The 13,518-nt window shown below is 37.9% G+C and overlaps 4 non-coding genes across 4 annotated transcripts; all 4 read left to right on the top strand.

The window, feature by feature from the left end:
• Positions 1-2,811: 2,811 nt before the first annotated feature.
• On the top strand, positions 2,812-2,901 carry Trnam-cau (transfer RNA methionine (anticodon CAU)). The gene is given in 2 exon segments: positions 2,812-2,848; positions 2,866-2,901. It is a non-coding gene; the product is annotated as a tRNA-Met (tRNA).
• A 3,387-nt stretch (positions 2,902-6,288) lies between these two features.
• Positions 6,289-6,378, top strand: Trnam-cau (transfer RNA methionine (anticodon CAU)). The gene is given in 2 exon segments: positions 6,289-6,325; positions 6,343-6,378. It is a non-coding gene; the product is annotated as a tRNA-Met (tRNA).
• A 3,417-nt stretch (positions 6,379-9,795) lies between these two features.
• Positions 9,796-9,885, top strand: Trnam-cau (transfer RNA methionine (anticodon CAU)). Its single transcript is given in 2 exon segments — positions 9,796-9,832; positions 9,850-9,885. It is a non-coding gene; the product is annotated as a tRNA-Met (tRNA).
• Positions 9,886-13,316: 3,431 nt separating this feature from the next.
• Positions 13,317-13,406, top strand: Trnam-cau (transfer RNA methionine (anticodon CAU)). Its single transcript is given in 2 exon segments — positions 13,317-13,353; positions 13,371-13,406. It is a non-coding gene; the product is annotated as a tRNA-Met (tRNA).
• The last annotated feature ends 112 nt before the right edge of the window (positions 13,407-13,518 follow it).

A 13,518-nucleotide genomic window follows, 5' to 3' on the forward strand; every position in this document is an offset into this window, starting at 1 on the left:
GTACATGCACGTGATACTTGAGTACAGTATCAAACTTGACTATTTTAAAAACAACTTGCAACAAAGAAAGGCAAATATTGTTCTATCCGTCGAGCATAAGTTACAGGGAAGATGACACTTTTGCATTTGGTAATGGTCAATTGAAGTCTGTATTGATCTGTGGAAGTCTGTATTCATAAACATGAAACGGGGACCAAAGGATATAATACAATTACACGTTTGTTACATAAATATAATCTTCTTCCCATGCGTATATTAGGACAAAAATCTGTCGGTCTCGATCCCGCCAACTTTCTGCTCTTACATTAATAAATATATTCACTGTCTGGTGTCAGATATAACATTTGCAAATAATATTTGTTAAAACATATCTATTCGTTACTTCAGTTTGAATATGTGTGCTCGCTACCTAAATTCTCAAAGACAAAGACTTATGATCTGGAGTAATTTAATCATCATACCGTATCATGACATCGATCTCCTGAAAAACTGTAAGCATAGAACAGGGAGTATAGGTTTATAACCCACTTTGAAAACGATTGTACATTCATCAGTTTCTTAGTCTGCCAGCGACCATTATCGTGCTTTAATAGAAGACACATTTGCCGATAGATGATACATTTTCAAACCGCCTAGCAAAACTCTACGTTCATTGACATAGTTTGAACAACGCTTCGAACTTTTGTCTGTCACCTTTGAGGGCCATCAGGAACCCCATCTAAGCCAGTTCACTCACACACAGCAAATATGGTGGATTTGTGTGTCGTCGACGTGCTGCTACCCATCAAAAGGAAACCTTTCGGATACGCCTAAGTAGGGAACGTGTCGTCATTCAATGGAAATGGTTCATCTGCGAGTAGGACTATGTGGAATGTATTTGGCCCGGAGTGGATGAAAGCAAGTTATAACCCAAACCAACATTTTTCCAGTTTATAATATCATCATTCTTATCAACTGCATTAATACATACATATTAGGGTCAAGTCAAGCAGCTCAATGCACCCGACCCTAAAAGATATATACAACAATGTAGCCATCATTTGAAAACAACCGGGGAAGAAATAATAACTACTATAATATACGTTAACTAATTCGATTCAAATACAATTTCAATAAATATAATTCGCAACAAAATACCGTTTGCATAGCAAAGGCTAAAAAACGAACGTGCCGCACTGTAATCAATATAGAAAGCGTCGTACCTCGGTGCATATCAGTCTTCCTACTGGTGACGTCACGATAAATCAGCCATTGGTGTTAGCATACTCAATTAGGTTTGACCTACTTCCAATTGGAGGGCGCCCATCAGGGCCCGAGGTCATAAACATAATAACGCGTAACAATATCTAGATTTCCAAACGAGTATATTTTGGAAAACATTTCCTCATGGGCAAGATCCATTGTTTCATCAATCGGAATAGGATTCACTATCACAATATTAAAGTAAGAACCTGATTCACCTAAATTACGCTGATTTGACGACGTCTATATGTCCTTTCTAAAGAAGGAGTTCTGTCTTCAACAGGAATCCAGAGAAAGTGTTCCGAACATTATACATGTGTTAGTAGTAGTAGTAGGAGTAGCAGTAGTAGTGTTAGTGGTAGTAGTAGTACTAGTATTAATGGTATTTGTATGAGTTAATGTTACACGAGGAATGGTTTTCTCTTTCCAATCACATACAATTCAACAAACTCCATGCCATCATGTAATGAAAGCATTTTGTGGTTTATTTTCTACAGAGAAAATTATAATGCATATTTGTCGCTTTCAGTTACCGATCCGTGAATAGAAAAGTTTTAACACATGATATGATCAGTGTTCTAACGATATTTTTCGAACATTGACTGGGGAGACCTGTATAATATTTAACTCCAAAATATTTGTTTGAAATTGTTTTCATTGACTGAATGGATGTATCGATATGTATTCATCAGCCCACAAGGACGGTTCATGGGTCAACTGTTATTTCTTGTTATACTCATGTATTGTCCTTGAGAGCCAGATTTATTATTCGACTGATTATTGGTGACCTTCGCTAGCACAGTTTCGCAAATTGCATCAATGTTGCATAGCCTCAATCAGAGTTGACAATCCTCCAATGTGACCATTGATTCAATACACATGAGGGCCAATCTCACAATCGCCTTTCTATAGAAAGACTTCTTACTTGTCCTATGTTCAGACCACATGATAGATGATTCTCTTTCAACTTTTCTTGGAATATGCTCGTTTGCATGGCAGTCCTTCAACACAGTTAACGTCTCCATCCGGAAAGCGCTAAAATGAAACGCAGCTAGTTCAGTCACAGTTCCTGCCTTTGAACATTTAGTAAATTAAAAAATATTTTTATGTAGCTTAAATTCCTCACCTACGAGTTGAAAATGAAAACTCACAGTGAATCGTGTTTGATAAGTCTTAATGTTTATAAAGTAGAAACGTACGCTCCCAATGGCATTATAACCTTCGCGATAATGATAATTTTGTACAATCATAAACACTAAATTTAAATAATATCACCCACCCCTCAACAGTGGGAGGCTATTTTCTTGTAACAACTAGTATTGCCATCCATTTAGAATTTATAGAGGTATCAGAATACCGATAAGATGAACTTACCTATAAGTTAATGTAGTTGACCATCATGGATGTTTAGAACACGTTTTATGACTAGTTATAGTGTTTTCTACCATGTTCTACATCTGCGCCTCGGGGTAAATCATTTGCTCTTTTGACATATGCTGGTGCGCATGCTTTCTGAAGAATGCTTTTAGTTTCTCCTGAAGATATAATCTCTCATGGAAAATGTATATAGCCTCGGTAGCGCAGCAGGTAGCGCGTCAGTCTCATAATCAATCGTAGAGAGCAATCTGAAGGTCGTGAGTTCGATCCTCACCCGGGGCAGATATTTTGTCTCCTTAGCTCGAATTATTACCTTTTATCCTTTGTGGTTATTCTATTTAATTCCACCAATTATACTCACATTAGAGTGAAAACGCCAAATGTATATATCAAATGTAACGACCAAGTTTGAAGGATGGTGTGCCTCAAACTGATGGGAAACTATCATTACCTATTCAAACAGATCCCACTTGAAAGCACAATGGACACTCTACACCGTTCCAGTGGCCTAATGTTTAGGGCGTCCGTTGTGGATGCGGGAGGTCATGGGTTTGATCCCCAGCCTAGTCCTATCAGAGACTTACAAAATTGATACTGACAACTGCCTCTCTAGGTGCTCAGCATTAAGAAGTTAGTGATAGAACTGGTTGGCCTGGTCTCAGGATAATGGGACTGGGTGGGACATCATGCTACGTGTCTGCGACATGATGCCCCAGTGCTAGGCATCACTATAAACTGCCACACTGCAGACAACGTACCTATATGATTGAAAAATTGTTAAAGCTACGTTAAAAATCCAAATCAAACAAAAACACACGCACTCTCTCTCTCTCTCTCTCTCCTGTAAAGACAGAAAAGGTACATGCACGTGATACTTGAGTACAGTATCAAACTTGACTATTTTAAAAACAACTTGCAACAAAGAAAGGCAAATATTGTTCTATCCGTCGAGCATAAGTTACAGGGAAGATGACACTTTTGCATTTGGTAATGGTCAATTGAAGTCTGTATTGATCTGTGGAAGTCTGTATTCATAAACATGAAACGGGGACCAAAGGATATAATACAATTACACGTTTGTTACATAAATATAATCTTCTTCCCATGCGTATATTAGGACAAAAATCTGTCGGTCTCGATCCCGCCAACTTTCTGCTCTTACATTAATAAATATATTCACTGTCTGGTGTCAGATATAACATTTGCAAATAATATTTGTTAAAACATATCTATTCGTTACTTCAGTTTGAATATGTGTGCTCGCTACCTAAATTCTCAAAGACAAAGACTTATGATCTGGAGTAATTTAATCATCATACCGTATCATGACATCGATCTCTTGAAAAACTGTAAGCATAGAACAGGGAGTATAGGTTTATAACCCACTTTGAAAACGATTGTACATTCATCAGTTTCTTAGTCTGCCAGCGACCATTATCGTGCTTTAATAGAAGACACATTTGCCGATAGATGATACATTTTCAAACCGCCTAGCAAAACTCTACGTTCATTGACATAGTTTGAACAACGCTTCGAACTTTTGTCTGTCATCTTTGAGGGCCATCAGGAACCCCATCCAAGCCAGTTCACTCACACACAGCAAATATGGTGGATTTGTGTGTCGTCGACGTGCTGCTACCCATCAAAAGGAAACCTTTCGGATACGCCTAAGTAGGGAACGTGTCGTCATTCAATGGAAATGGTTCATCTGCGAGTAGGACTATGTGGAATGTATTTGGCCCGGAGTGGATGAAAGCAAGTTATAACCCAAACCAACATTTTTCCAGTTTATAATATCATCATTCTTATCAACTGCATTAATACATACATATTAGGGTCAAGTCAAGCAGCTCAATGCACCCGACCCTAAAAGATATATACAACAATGTAGCCATCATTTGAAAACAACCGGGGAAGAAATAATAACTACTATAATATACGTTAACTAATTCGATTCAAATACAATTTCAATAAATATAATTCGCAACAAAATACCGTTTGCATAGCAAAGGCTAAAAAACGAACGTGCCGCACTGTAATCAATATAGAAAGCGTCGTACCTCGGTGCATATCAGTCTTCCTACTGGTGACGTCACGATAAATCAGCCATTGGTGTTAGCACACTCAATTAGGTTTGACCTACTTCCAATTGGAGGGCGCCCATCAGGGCCCGAGGTCATAAACATAATAACGCGTAACAATATCTAGATTTCCAAACGAGTATATTTTGGAAAACATTTCCTCATGGGCAAGATCCATTGTTTCATCAATCGGAATAGGATTCACTATCACAATATTAAAGTAAGAACCTGATTCACCTAAATTACGCTGATTTGACGACGTCTATATGTCCTTTCTAAAGAAGGAGTTCTGTCTTCAACAGGAATCCAGAGAAAGTGTTCCGAACATTATACATGTGTTAGTAGTAGTAGTAGGAGTAGCAGTAGTAGTGTTAGTGGTAGTAGTAGTACTAGTATTAATGGTATTTGTATGAGTTAATGTTACACGAGGAATGGTTTTCTCTTTCCAATCACATACAATTCAACAAACTCCATGCCATCATGTAATGAAAGCATTTTGTGGTTTATTTTCTACAGAGAAAATTATAATGCATATTTGTCGCTTTCAGTTACCGATCCGTGAATAGAAAAGTTTTAACACATGATATGATCAGTGTTCTAACGATATTTTTCGAACATTGACTGGGGAGACCTGTATAATATTTAACTCCAAAATATTTGTTTGAAATTGTTTTCATTGACTGAATGGATGTATCGATATGTATTCATCAGCCCACAAGGACGGTTCATGGGTCAACTGTTATTTCTTGTTATACTCATGTATTGTCCTTGAGAGCCAGATTTATTATTCGACTGATTATTGGTGACCTTCGCTAGCACAGTTTCGCAAATTGCATCAATGTTGCATAGCCTCAATCAGAGTTGACAATCCTCCAATGTGACCATTGATTCAATACACATGAGGGCCAATCTCACAATCGCCTTTCTATAGAAAGACTTCTTACTTGTCCTATGTTCAGACCACATGATAGATGATTCTCTTTCAACTTTTCTTGGAATATGCTCGTTTGCATGGCAGTCCTTCAACACAGTTAACGTCTCCATCCGGAAAGCGCTAAAATGAAACGCAGCTAGTTCAGTCACAGTTCCTGCCTTTGAACATTTAGTAAATTAAAAAATATTTTTATGTAGCTTAAATTCCTCACCTACGAGTTGAAAATGAAAACTCACAGTGAATCGTGTTTGATAAGTCTTAATGTTTATAAAGTAGAAACGTACGCTCCCAATGGCATTATAACCTTCGCGATAATGATAATTTTGTACAATCATAAACACTAAATTTAAATAATATCACCCACCCCTCAACAGTGGGAGGCTATTTTCTTGTAACAACTAGTATTGCCATCCATTTAGAATTTATAGAGGTATCAGAATACCGATAAGATGAACTTACCTATAAGTTAATGTAGTTGACCATCATGGATGTTTAGAACACGTTTTATGACTAGTTATAGTGTTTTCTACCATGTTCTACATCTGCGCCTCGGGGTAAATCATTTGCTCTTTTGACATATGCTGGTGCGCATGCTTTCTGAAGAATGCTTTTAGTTTCTCCTGAAGATATAATCTCTCATGGAAAATGTATATAGCCTCGGTAGCGCAGCAGGTAGCGCGTCAGTCTCATAATCAATCGTAGAGAGCAATCTGAAGGTCGTGAGTTCGATCCTCACCCGGGGCAGATATTTTGTCTCCTTAGCTCGAATTATTACCTTTTATCCTTTGTGGTTATTCTATTTAATTCCACCAATTATACTCACATTAGAGTGAAAACGCCAAATGTATATATCAAATGTAACGACCAAGTTTGAAGGATGGTGTGCCTCAAACTGATGGGAAACTATCATTACCTATTCAAACAGATCCCACTTGAAAGCACAATGGACACTCTACACCGTTCCAGTGGCCTAATGTTTAGGGCGTCCGTTGTGGATGCGGGAGGTCATGGGTTTGATCCCCAGCCTAGTCCTATCAGAGACTTACAAAATTGATACTGACAACTGCCTCTCTAGGTGCTCAGCATTAAGAAGTTAGTGATAGAACTGGTTGGCCTGGTCTCAGGATAATGGGACTGGGTGGGACATCATGCTACGTGTCTGCGACATGATGCCCCAGTGCTAGGCATCACTATAAACTGCCACACTGCAGACAACGTACCTATATGATTGAAAAATTGTTAAAGCTACGTTAAAAATCCAAATCAAACAAAAACACTCTCTCTCTCTCTCTCTCTCTCTCTCTCTCTCTCTCTCTCTCTCTCTCTCTCTCTCCTGTAAAGACAGAAAAGGTACATGCACGTGATACTTGAGTACAGTATCAAACTTGACTATTTTAAAAACAACTTGCAACAAAGAAAGGCAAATATTGTTCTATCCGTCGAGCATAAGTTACAGGGAAGATGACACTTTTGCATTTGGTAATGGTCAATTGAAGTCTGTATTGATCTGTGGAAGTCTGTATTCATAAACATGAAACGGGGACCAAAGGATATAATACAATTACACGTTTGTTACATAAATATAATCTTCTTCCCATGCGTATATTAGGACAAAAATCTGTCGGTCTCGATCCCGCCAACTTTCTGCTCTTACATTAATAAATATATTCACTGTCTGGTGTCAGATATAACATTTGCAAATAATATTTGTTAAAACATATCTATTCGTTACTTCAGTTTGAATATGTGTGCTCGCTACCTAAATTCTCAAAGACAAAGACTTATGATCTGGAGTAATTTAATCATCATACCGTATCATGACATCGATCTCTTGAAAAACTGTAAGCATAGAACAGGGAGTATAGGTTTATAACCCACTTTGAAAACGATTGTACATTCATCAGTTTCTTAGTCTGCCAGCGACCATTATCGTGCTTTAATAGAAGACACATTTGCCGATAGATGATACATTTTCAAACCGCCTAGCAAAACTCTACGTTCATTGACATAGTTTGAACAACGCTTCGAACTTTTGTCTGTCATCTTTGAGGGCCATCAGGAACCCCATCCAAGCCAGTTCACTCACACACAGCAAATATGGTGGATTTGTGTGTCGTCGACGTGCTGCTACCCATCAAAAGGAAACCTTTCGGATACGCCTAAGTAGGGAACGTGTCGTCATTCAATGGAAATGGTTCATCTGCGAGTAGGACTATGTGGAATGTATTTGGCCCGGAGTGGGTGAAAGCAAGTTATAACCCAAACCAACATTTTTCCAATTTATAATATCATCATTCTTATCAACTGCATTAATACATACATATTAGGGTCAAGTCAAGCAGCTCAATGCACCCGACCCTAAAAGATATATACAACAATGTAGCCATCATTTGAAAACAACCGGGGAAGAAATAATAACTACTATAATATACGTTAACTAATTCGATTCAAATACAATTTCAATAAATATAATTCGCAACAAAATACCGTTTGCATAGCAAAGGCTAAAAAACGAACGTGCCGCACTGTAATCAATATAGAAAGCGTCGTACCTCGGTGCATATCAGTCTTCCTACTGGTGACGTCACGATAAATCAGCCATTGGTGTTAGCACACTCAATTAGGTTTGACCTACTTCCAATTGGAGGGCGCCCATCAGGGCCCGAGGTCATAAACATAATAACGCGTAACAATATCTAGATTTCCAAACGAGTATATTTTGGAAAACATTTCCTCATGGGCAAGATCCATTGTTTCATCAATCGGAATAGGATTCACTATCACAATATTAAAGTAAGAACCTGATTCACCTAAATTACGCTGATTTGACGACGTCTATATGTCCTTTCTAAAGAAGGAGTTCTGTCTTCAACAGGAATCCAGAGAAAGTGTTCCGAACATTATACATGTGTTAGTAGTAGTAGTAGGAGTAGCAGTAGTAGTGTTAGTGGTAGTAGTAGTACTAGTATTAATGGTATTTGTATGAGTTAATGTTACACGAGGAATGGTTTTCTCTTTCCAATCACATACAATTCAACAAACTCCATGCCATCATGTAATGAAAGCATTTTGTGGTTTATTTTCTACAGAGAAAATTATAATGCATATTTGTCGCTTTCAGTTACCGATCCGTGAATAGAAAAGTTTTAACACATGATATGATCAGTGTTCTAACGATATTTTTCGAACATTGACTGGGGAGACCTGTATAATATTTAACTCCAAAATATTTGTTTGAAATTGTTTTCATTGACTGAATGGATGTATCGATATGTATTCATCAGCCCACAAGGACGGTTCATGGGTCAACTGTTATTTCTTGTTATACTCATGTATTGTCCTTGAGAGCCAGATTTATTATTCGACTGATTATTGGTGACCTTCGCTAGCACAGTTTCGCAAATTGCATCAATGTTGCATAGCCTCAATCAGAGTTGACAATCCTCCAATGTGACCATTGATTCAATACACATGAGGGCCAATCTCACAATCGCCTTTCTATAGAAAGACTTCTTACTTGTCCTATGTTCAGACCACATGATAGATGATTCTCTTTCAACTTTTCTTGGAATATGCTCGTTTGCATGGCAGTCCTTCAACACAGTTAACGTCTCCATCCGGAAAGCGCTAAAATGAAACGCAGCTAGTTCAGTCACAGTTCCTGCCTTTGAACATTTAGTAAATTAAAAAATATTTTTATGTAGCTTAAATTCCTCACCTACGAGTTGAAAATGAAAACTCACAGTGAATCGTGTTTGATAAGTCTTAATGTTTATAAAGTAGAAACGTACGCTCCCAATGGCATTATAACCTTCGCGATAATGATAATTTTGTACAATCATAAACACTAAATTTAAATAATATCACCCACCCCTCAACAGTGGGAGGCTATTTTCTTGTAACAACTAGTATTGCCATCCATTTAGAATTTATAGAGGTATCAGAATACCGATAAGATGAACTTACCTATAAGTTAATGTAGTTGACCATCATGGATGTTTAGAACACGTTTTATGACTAGTTATAGTGTTTTCTACCATGTTCTACATCTGCGCCTCGGGGTAAATCATTTGCTCTTTTGACATATGCTGGTGCGCATGCTTTCTGAAGAATGCTTTTAGTTTCTCCTGAAGATATAATCTCTCATGGAAAATGTATATAGCCTCGGTAGCGCAGCAGGTAGCGCGTCAGTCTCATAATCAATCGTAGAGAGCAATCTGAAGGTCGTGAGTTCGATCCTCACCCGGGGCAGATATTTTGTCTCCTTAGCTCGAATTATTACCTTTTATCCTTTGTGGTTATTCTATTTAATTCCACCAATTATACTCACATTAGAGTGAAAACGCCAAATGTATATATCAAATGTAACGACCAAGTTTGAAGGATGGTGTGCCTCAAACTGATGGGAAACTATCATTACCTATTCAAACAGATCCCACTTGAAAGCACAATGGACACTCTACACCGTTCCAGTAGCCTAATGTTTAGGGCGTCCGTTGTGGATGCGGGAGGTCATGGGTTTGATCCCCAGCCTAGTCCTATCAGAGACTTACAAAATTGATACTGACAACTGCCTCTCTAGGTGCTCAGCATTAAGAAGTTAGTGATAGAACTGGTTGGCCTGGTCTCAGGATAATGGGACTGGGTGGGACATCATGCTACGTGTCTGCGACATGATGCCCCAGTGCTAGGCATCACTATAAACTGCCACACTGCAGACAACGTACCTATATGATTGAAAAATTGTTAAAGCTACGTTAAAAATCCAAATCAAACAAAAACACACTCTCTCTCTCTCTCTCTCTCTCTCTCTCTCTCTCTCTCTCTCTCTCTCTCTCTCTCTCTCTCTCTCTCCTGTAAAGACAGAAAAGGTACATGCACGTGATACTTGAGTACAGTATCAAACTTGACTATTTTAAAAACAACTTGCAACAAAGAAAGGCAAATATTGTTCTATCCGTCGAGCATAAGTTACAGGGAAGATGACACTTTTGCATTTGGTAATGGTCAATTGAAGTCTGTATTGATCTGTGGAAGTCTGTATTCATAAACATGAAACGGGGACCAAAGGATATAATACAATTACACGTTTGTTACATAAATATAATCTTCTTCCCATGCGTATATTAGGACAAAAATCTGTCGGTCTCGATCCCGCCAACTTTCTGCTCTTACATTAATAAATATATTCACTGTCTGGTGTCAGATATAACATTTGCAAATAATATTTGTTAAAACATATCTATTCGTTACTTCAGTTTGAATATGTGTGCTCGCTACCTAAATTCTCAAAGACAAAGACTTATGATCTGGAGTAATTTAATCATCATACCGTATCATGACATCGATCTCCTGAAAAACTGTAAGCATAGAACAGGGAGTATAGGTTTATAACCCACTTTGAAAACGATTGTACATTCATCAGTTTCTTAGTCTGCCAGCGACCATTATCGTGCTTTAATAGAAGACACATTTGCCGATAGATGATACATTTTCAAACCGCCTAGCAAAACTCTACGTTCATTGACATAGTTTGAACAACGCTTCGAACTTTTGTCTGTCATCTTTGAGGGCCATCAGGAACCCCATCTAAGCCAGTTCACTCACACACAGCAAATATGGTGGATTTGTGTGTCGTCGACGTGCTGCTACCCATCAAAAGGAAACCTTTCGGATACGCCTAAGTAGGGAACGTGTCGTCATTCAATGGAAATGGTTCATCTGCGAGTAGGACTATGTGGAATGTATTTGGCCCGGAGTGGATGAAAGCAAGTTATAACCCAAACCAACATTTTTCCAGTTTATAATATCATCATTCTTATCAACTGCATTAATACATACATATTAGGGTCAAGTCAAGCAGCTCAATGCACCCGACCCTAAAAGATATATACAACAATGTAGCCATCATTTGAAAACAACCGGGGAAGAAATAATAACTACTATAATATACGTTAACTAATTCGATTCAAATACAATTTCAATAAATATAATTCGCAACAAAATACCGTTTGCATAGCAAAGGCTAAAAAACGAACGTGCCGCACTGTAATCAATATAGAAAGCGTCGTACCTCGGTGCATATCAGTCTTCCTACTGGTGACGTCACGATAAATCAGCCATTGGTGTTAGCACACTCAATTAGGTTTGACCTACTTCCAATTGGAGGGCGCCCATCAGGGCCCGAGGTCATAAACATAATAACGCGTAACAATATCTAGATTTCCAAACGAGTATATTTTGGAAAACATTTCCTCATGGGCAAGATCCATTGTTTCATCAATCGGAATAGGATTCACTATCACAATATTAAAGTAAGAACCTGATTCACCTAAATTACGCTGATTTGACGACGTCTATATGTCCTTTCTAAAGAAGGAGTTCTGTCTTCAACAGGAATCCAGAGAAAGTGTTCCGAACATTATACATGTGTTAGTAGTAGTAGTAGGAGTAGCAGTAGTAGTGTTAGTGGTAGTAGTAGTACTAGTATTAATGGTATTTGTATGAGTTAATGTTACACGAGGAATGGTTTTCTCTTTCCAATCACATACAATTCAACAAACTCCATGCCATCATGTAATGAAAGCATTTTGTGGTTTATTTTCTACAGAGAAAATTATAATGCATATTTGTCGCTTTCAGTTACCGATCCGTGAATAGAAAAGTTTTAACACATGATATGATCAGTGTTCTAACGATATTTTTCGAACATTGACTGGGGAGACCTGTATAATATTTAACTCCAAAATATTTGTTTGAAATTGTTTTCATTGACTGAATGGATGTATCGATATGTATTCATCAGCCCACAAGGACGGTTCATGGGTCAACTGTTATTTCTTGTTATACTCATGTATTGTCCTTGAGAGCCAGATTTATTATTCGACTGATTATTGGTGACCTTCGCTAGCACAGTTTCGCAAATTGCATCAATGTTGCATAGCCTCAATCAGAGTTGACAATCCTCCAATGTGACCATTGATTCAATACACATGAGGGCCAATCTCACAATCGCCTTTCTATAGAAAGACTTCTTACTTGTCCTATGTTCAGACCACATGATAGATGATTCTCTTTCAACTTTTCTTGGAATATGCTCGTTTGCATGGCAGTCCTTCAACACAGTTAACGTCTCCATCCGGAAAGCGCTAAAATGAAACGCAGCTAGTTCAGTCACAGTTCCTGCCTTTGAACATTTAGTAAATTAAAAAATATTTTTATGTAGCTTAAATTCCTCACCTACGAGTTGAAAATGAAAACTCACAGTGAATCGTGTTTGATAAGTCTTAATGTTTATAAAGTAGAAACGTACGCTCCCAATGGCATTATAACCTTCGCGATAATGATAATTTTGTACAATCATAAACACTAAATTTAAATAATATCACCCACCCCTCAACAGTGGGAGGCTATTTTCTTGTAACAACTAGTATTGCCATCCATTTAGAATTTATAGAGGTATCAGAATACCGATAAGATGAACTTACCTATAAGTTAATGTAGTTGACCATCATGGATGTTTAGAACACGTTTTATGACTAGTTATAGTGTTTTCTACCATGTTCTACATCTGCGCCTCGGGGTAAATCATTTGCTCTTTTGACATATGCTGGTGCGCATGCTTTCTGAAGAATGCTTTTAGTTTCTCCTGAAGATATAATCTCTCATGGAAAATGTATATAGCCTCGGTAGCGCAGCAGGTAGCGCGTCAGTCTCATAATCAATCGTAGAGAGCAATCTGAAGGTCGTGAGTTCGATCCTCACCCGGGGCAGATATTTTGTCTCCTTAGCTCGAATTATTACCTTTTATCCTTTGTGGTTATTCTATTTAATTCCACCAATTATACTCACATTAGAGTGAAAACGCCAAATGTATATATCAAA

This window comes from Sinohyriopsis cumingii, chromosome 15, assembly GCF_028554795.1.
Source record: "Sinohyriopsis cumingii isolate HCF-2022 chromosome 15, ASM2855479v2, whole genome shotgun sequence".
Classification (NCBI taxonomy): domain Eukaryota; kingdom Metazoa; phylum Mollusca; class Bivalvia; order Unionida; family Unionidae; genus Sinohyriopsis; species Sinohyriopsis cumingii.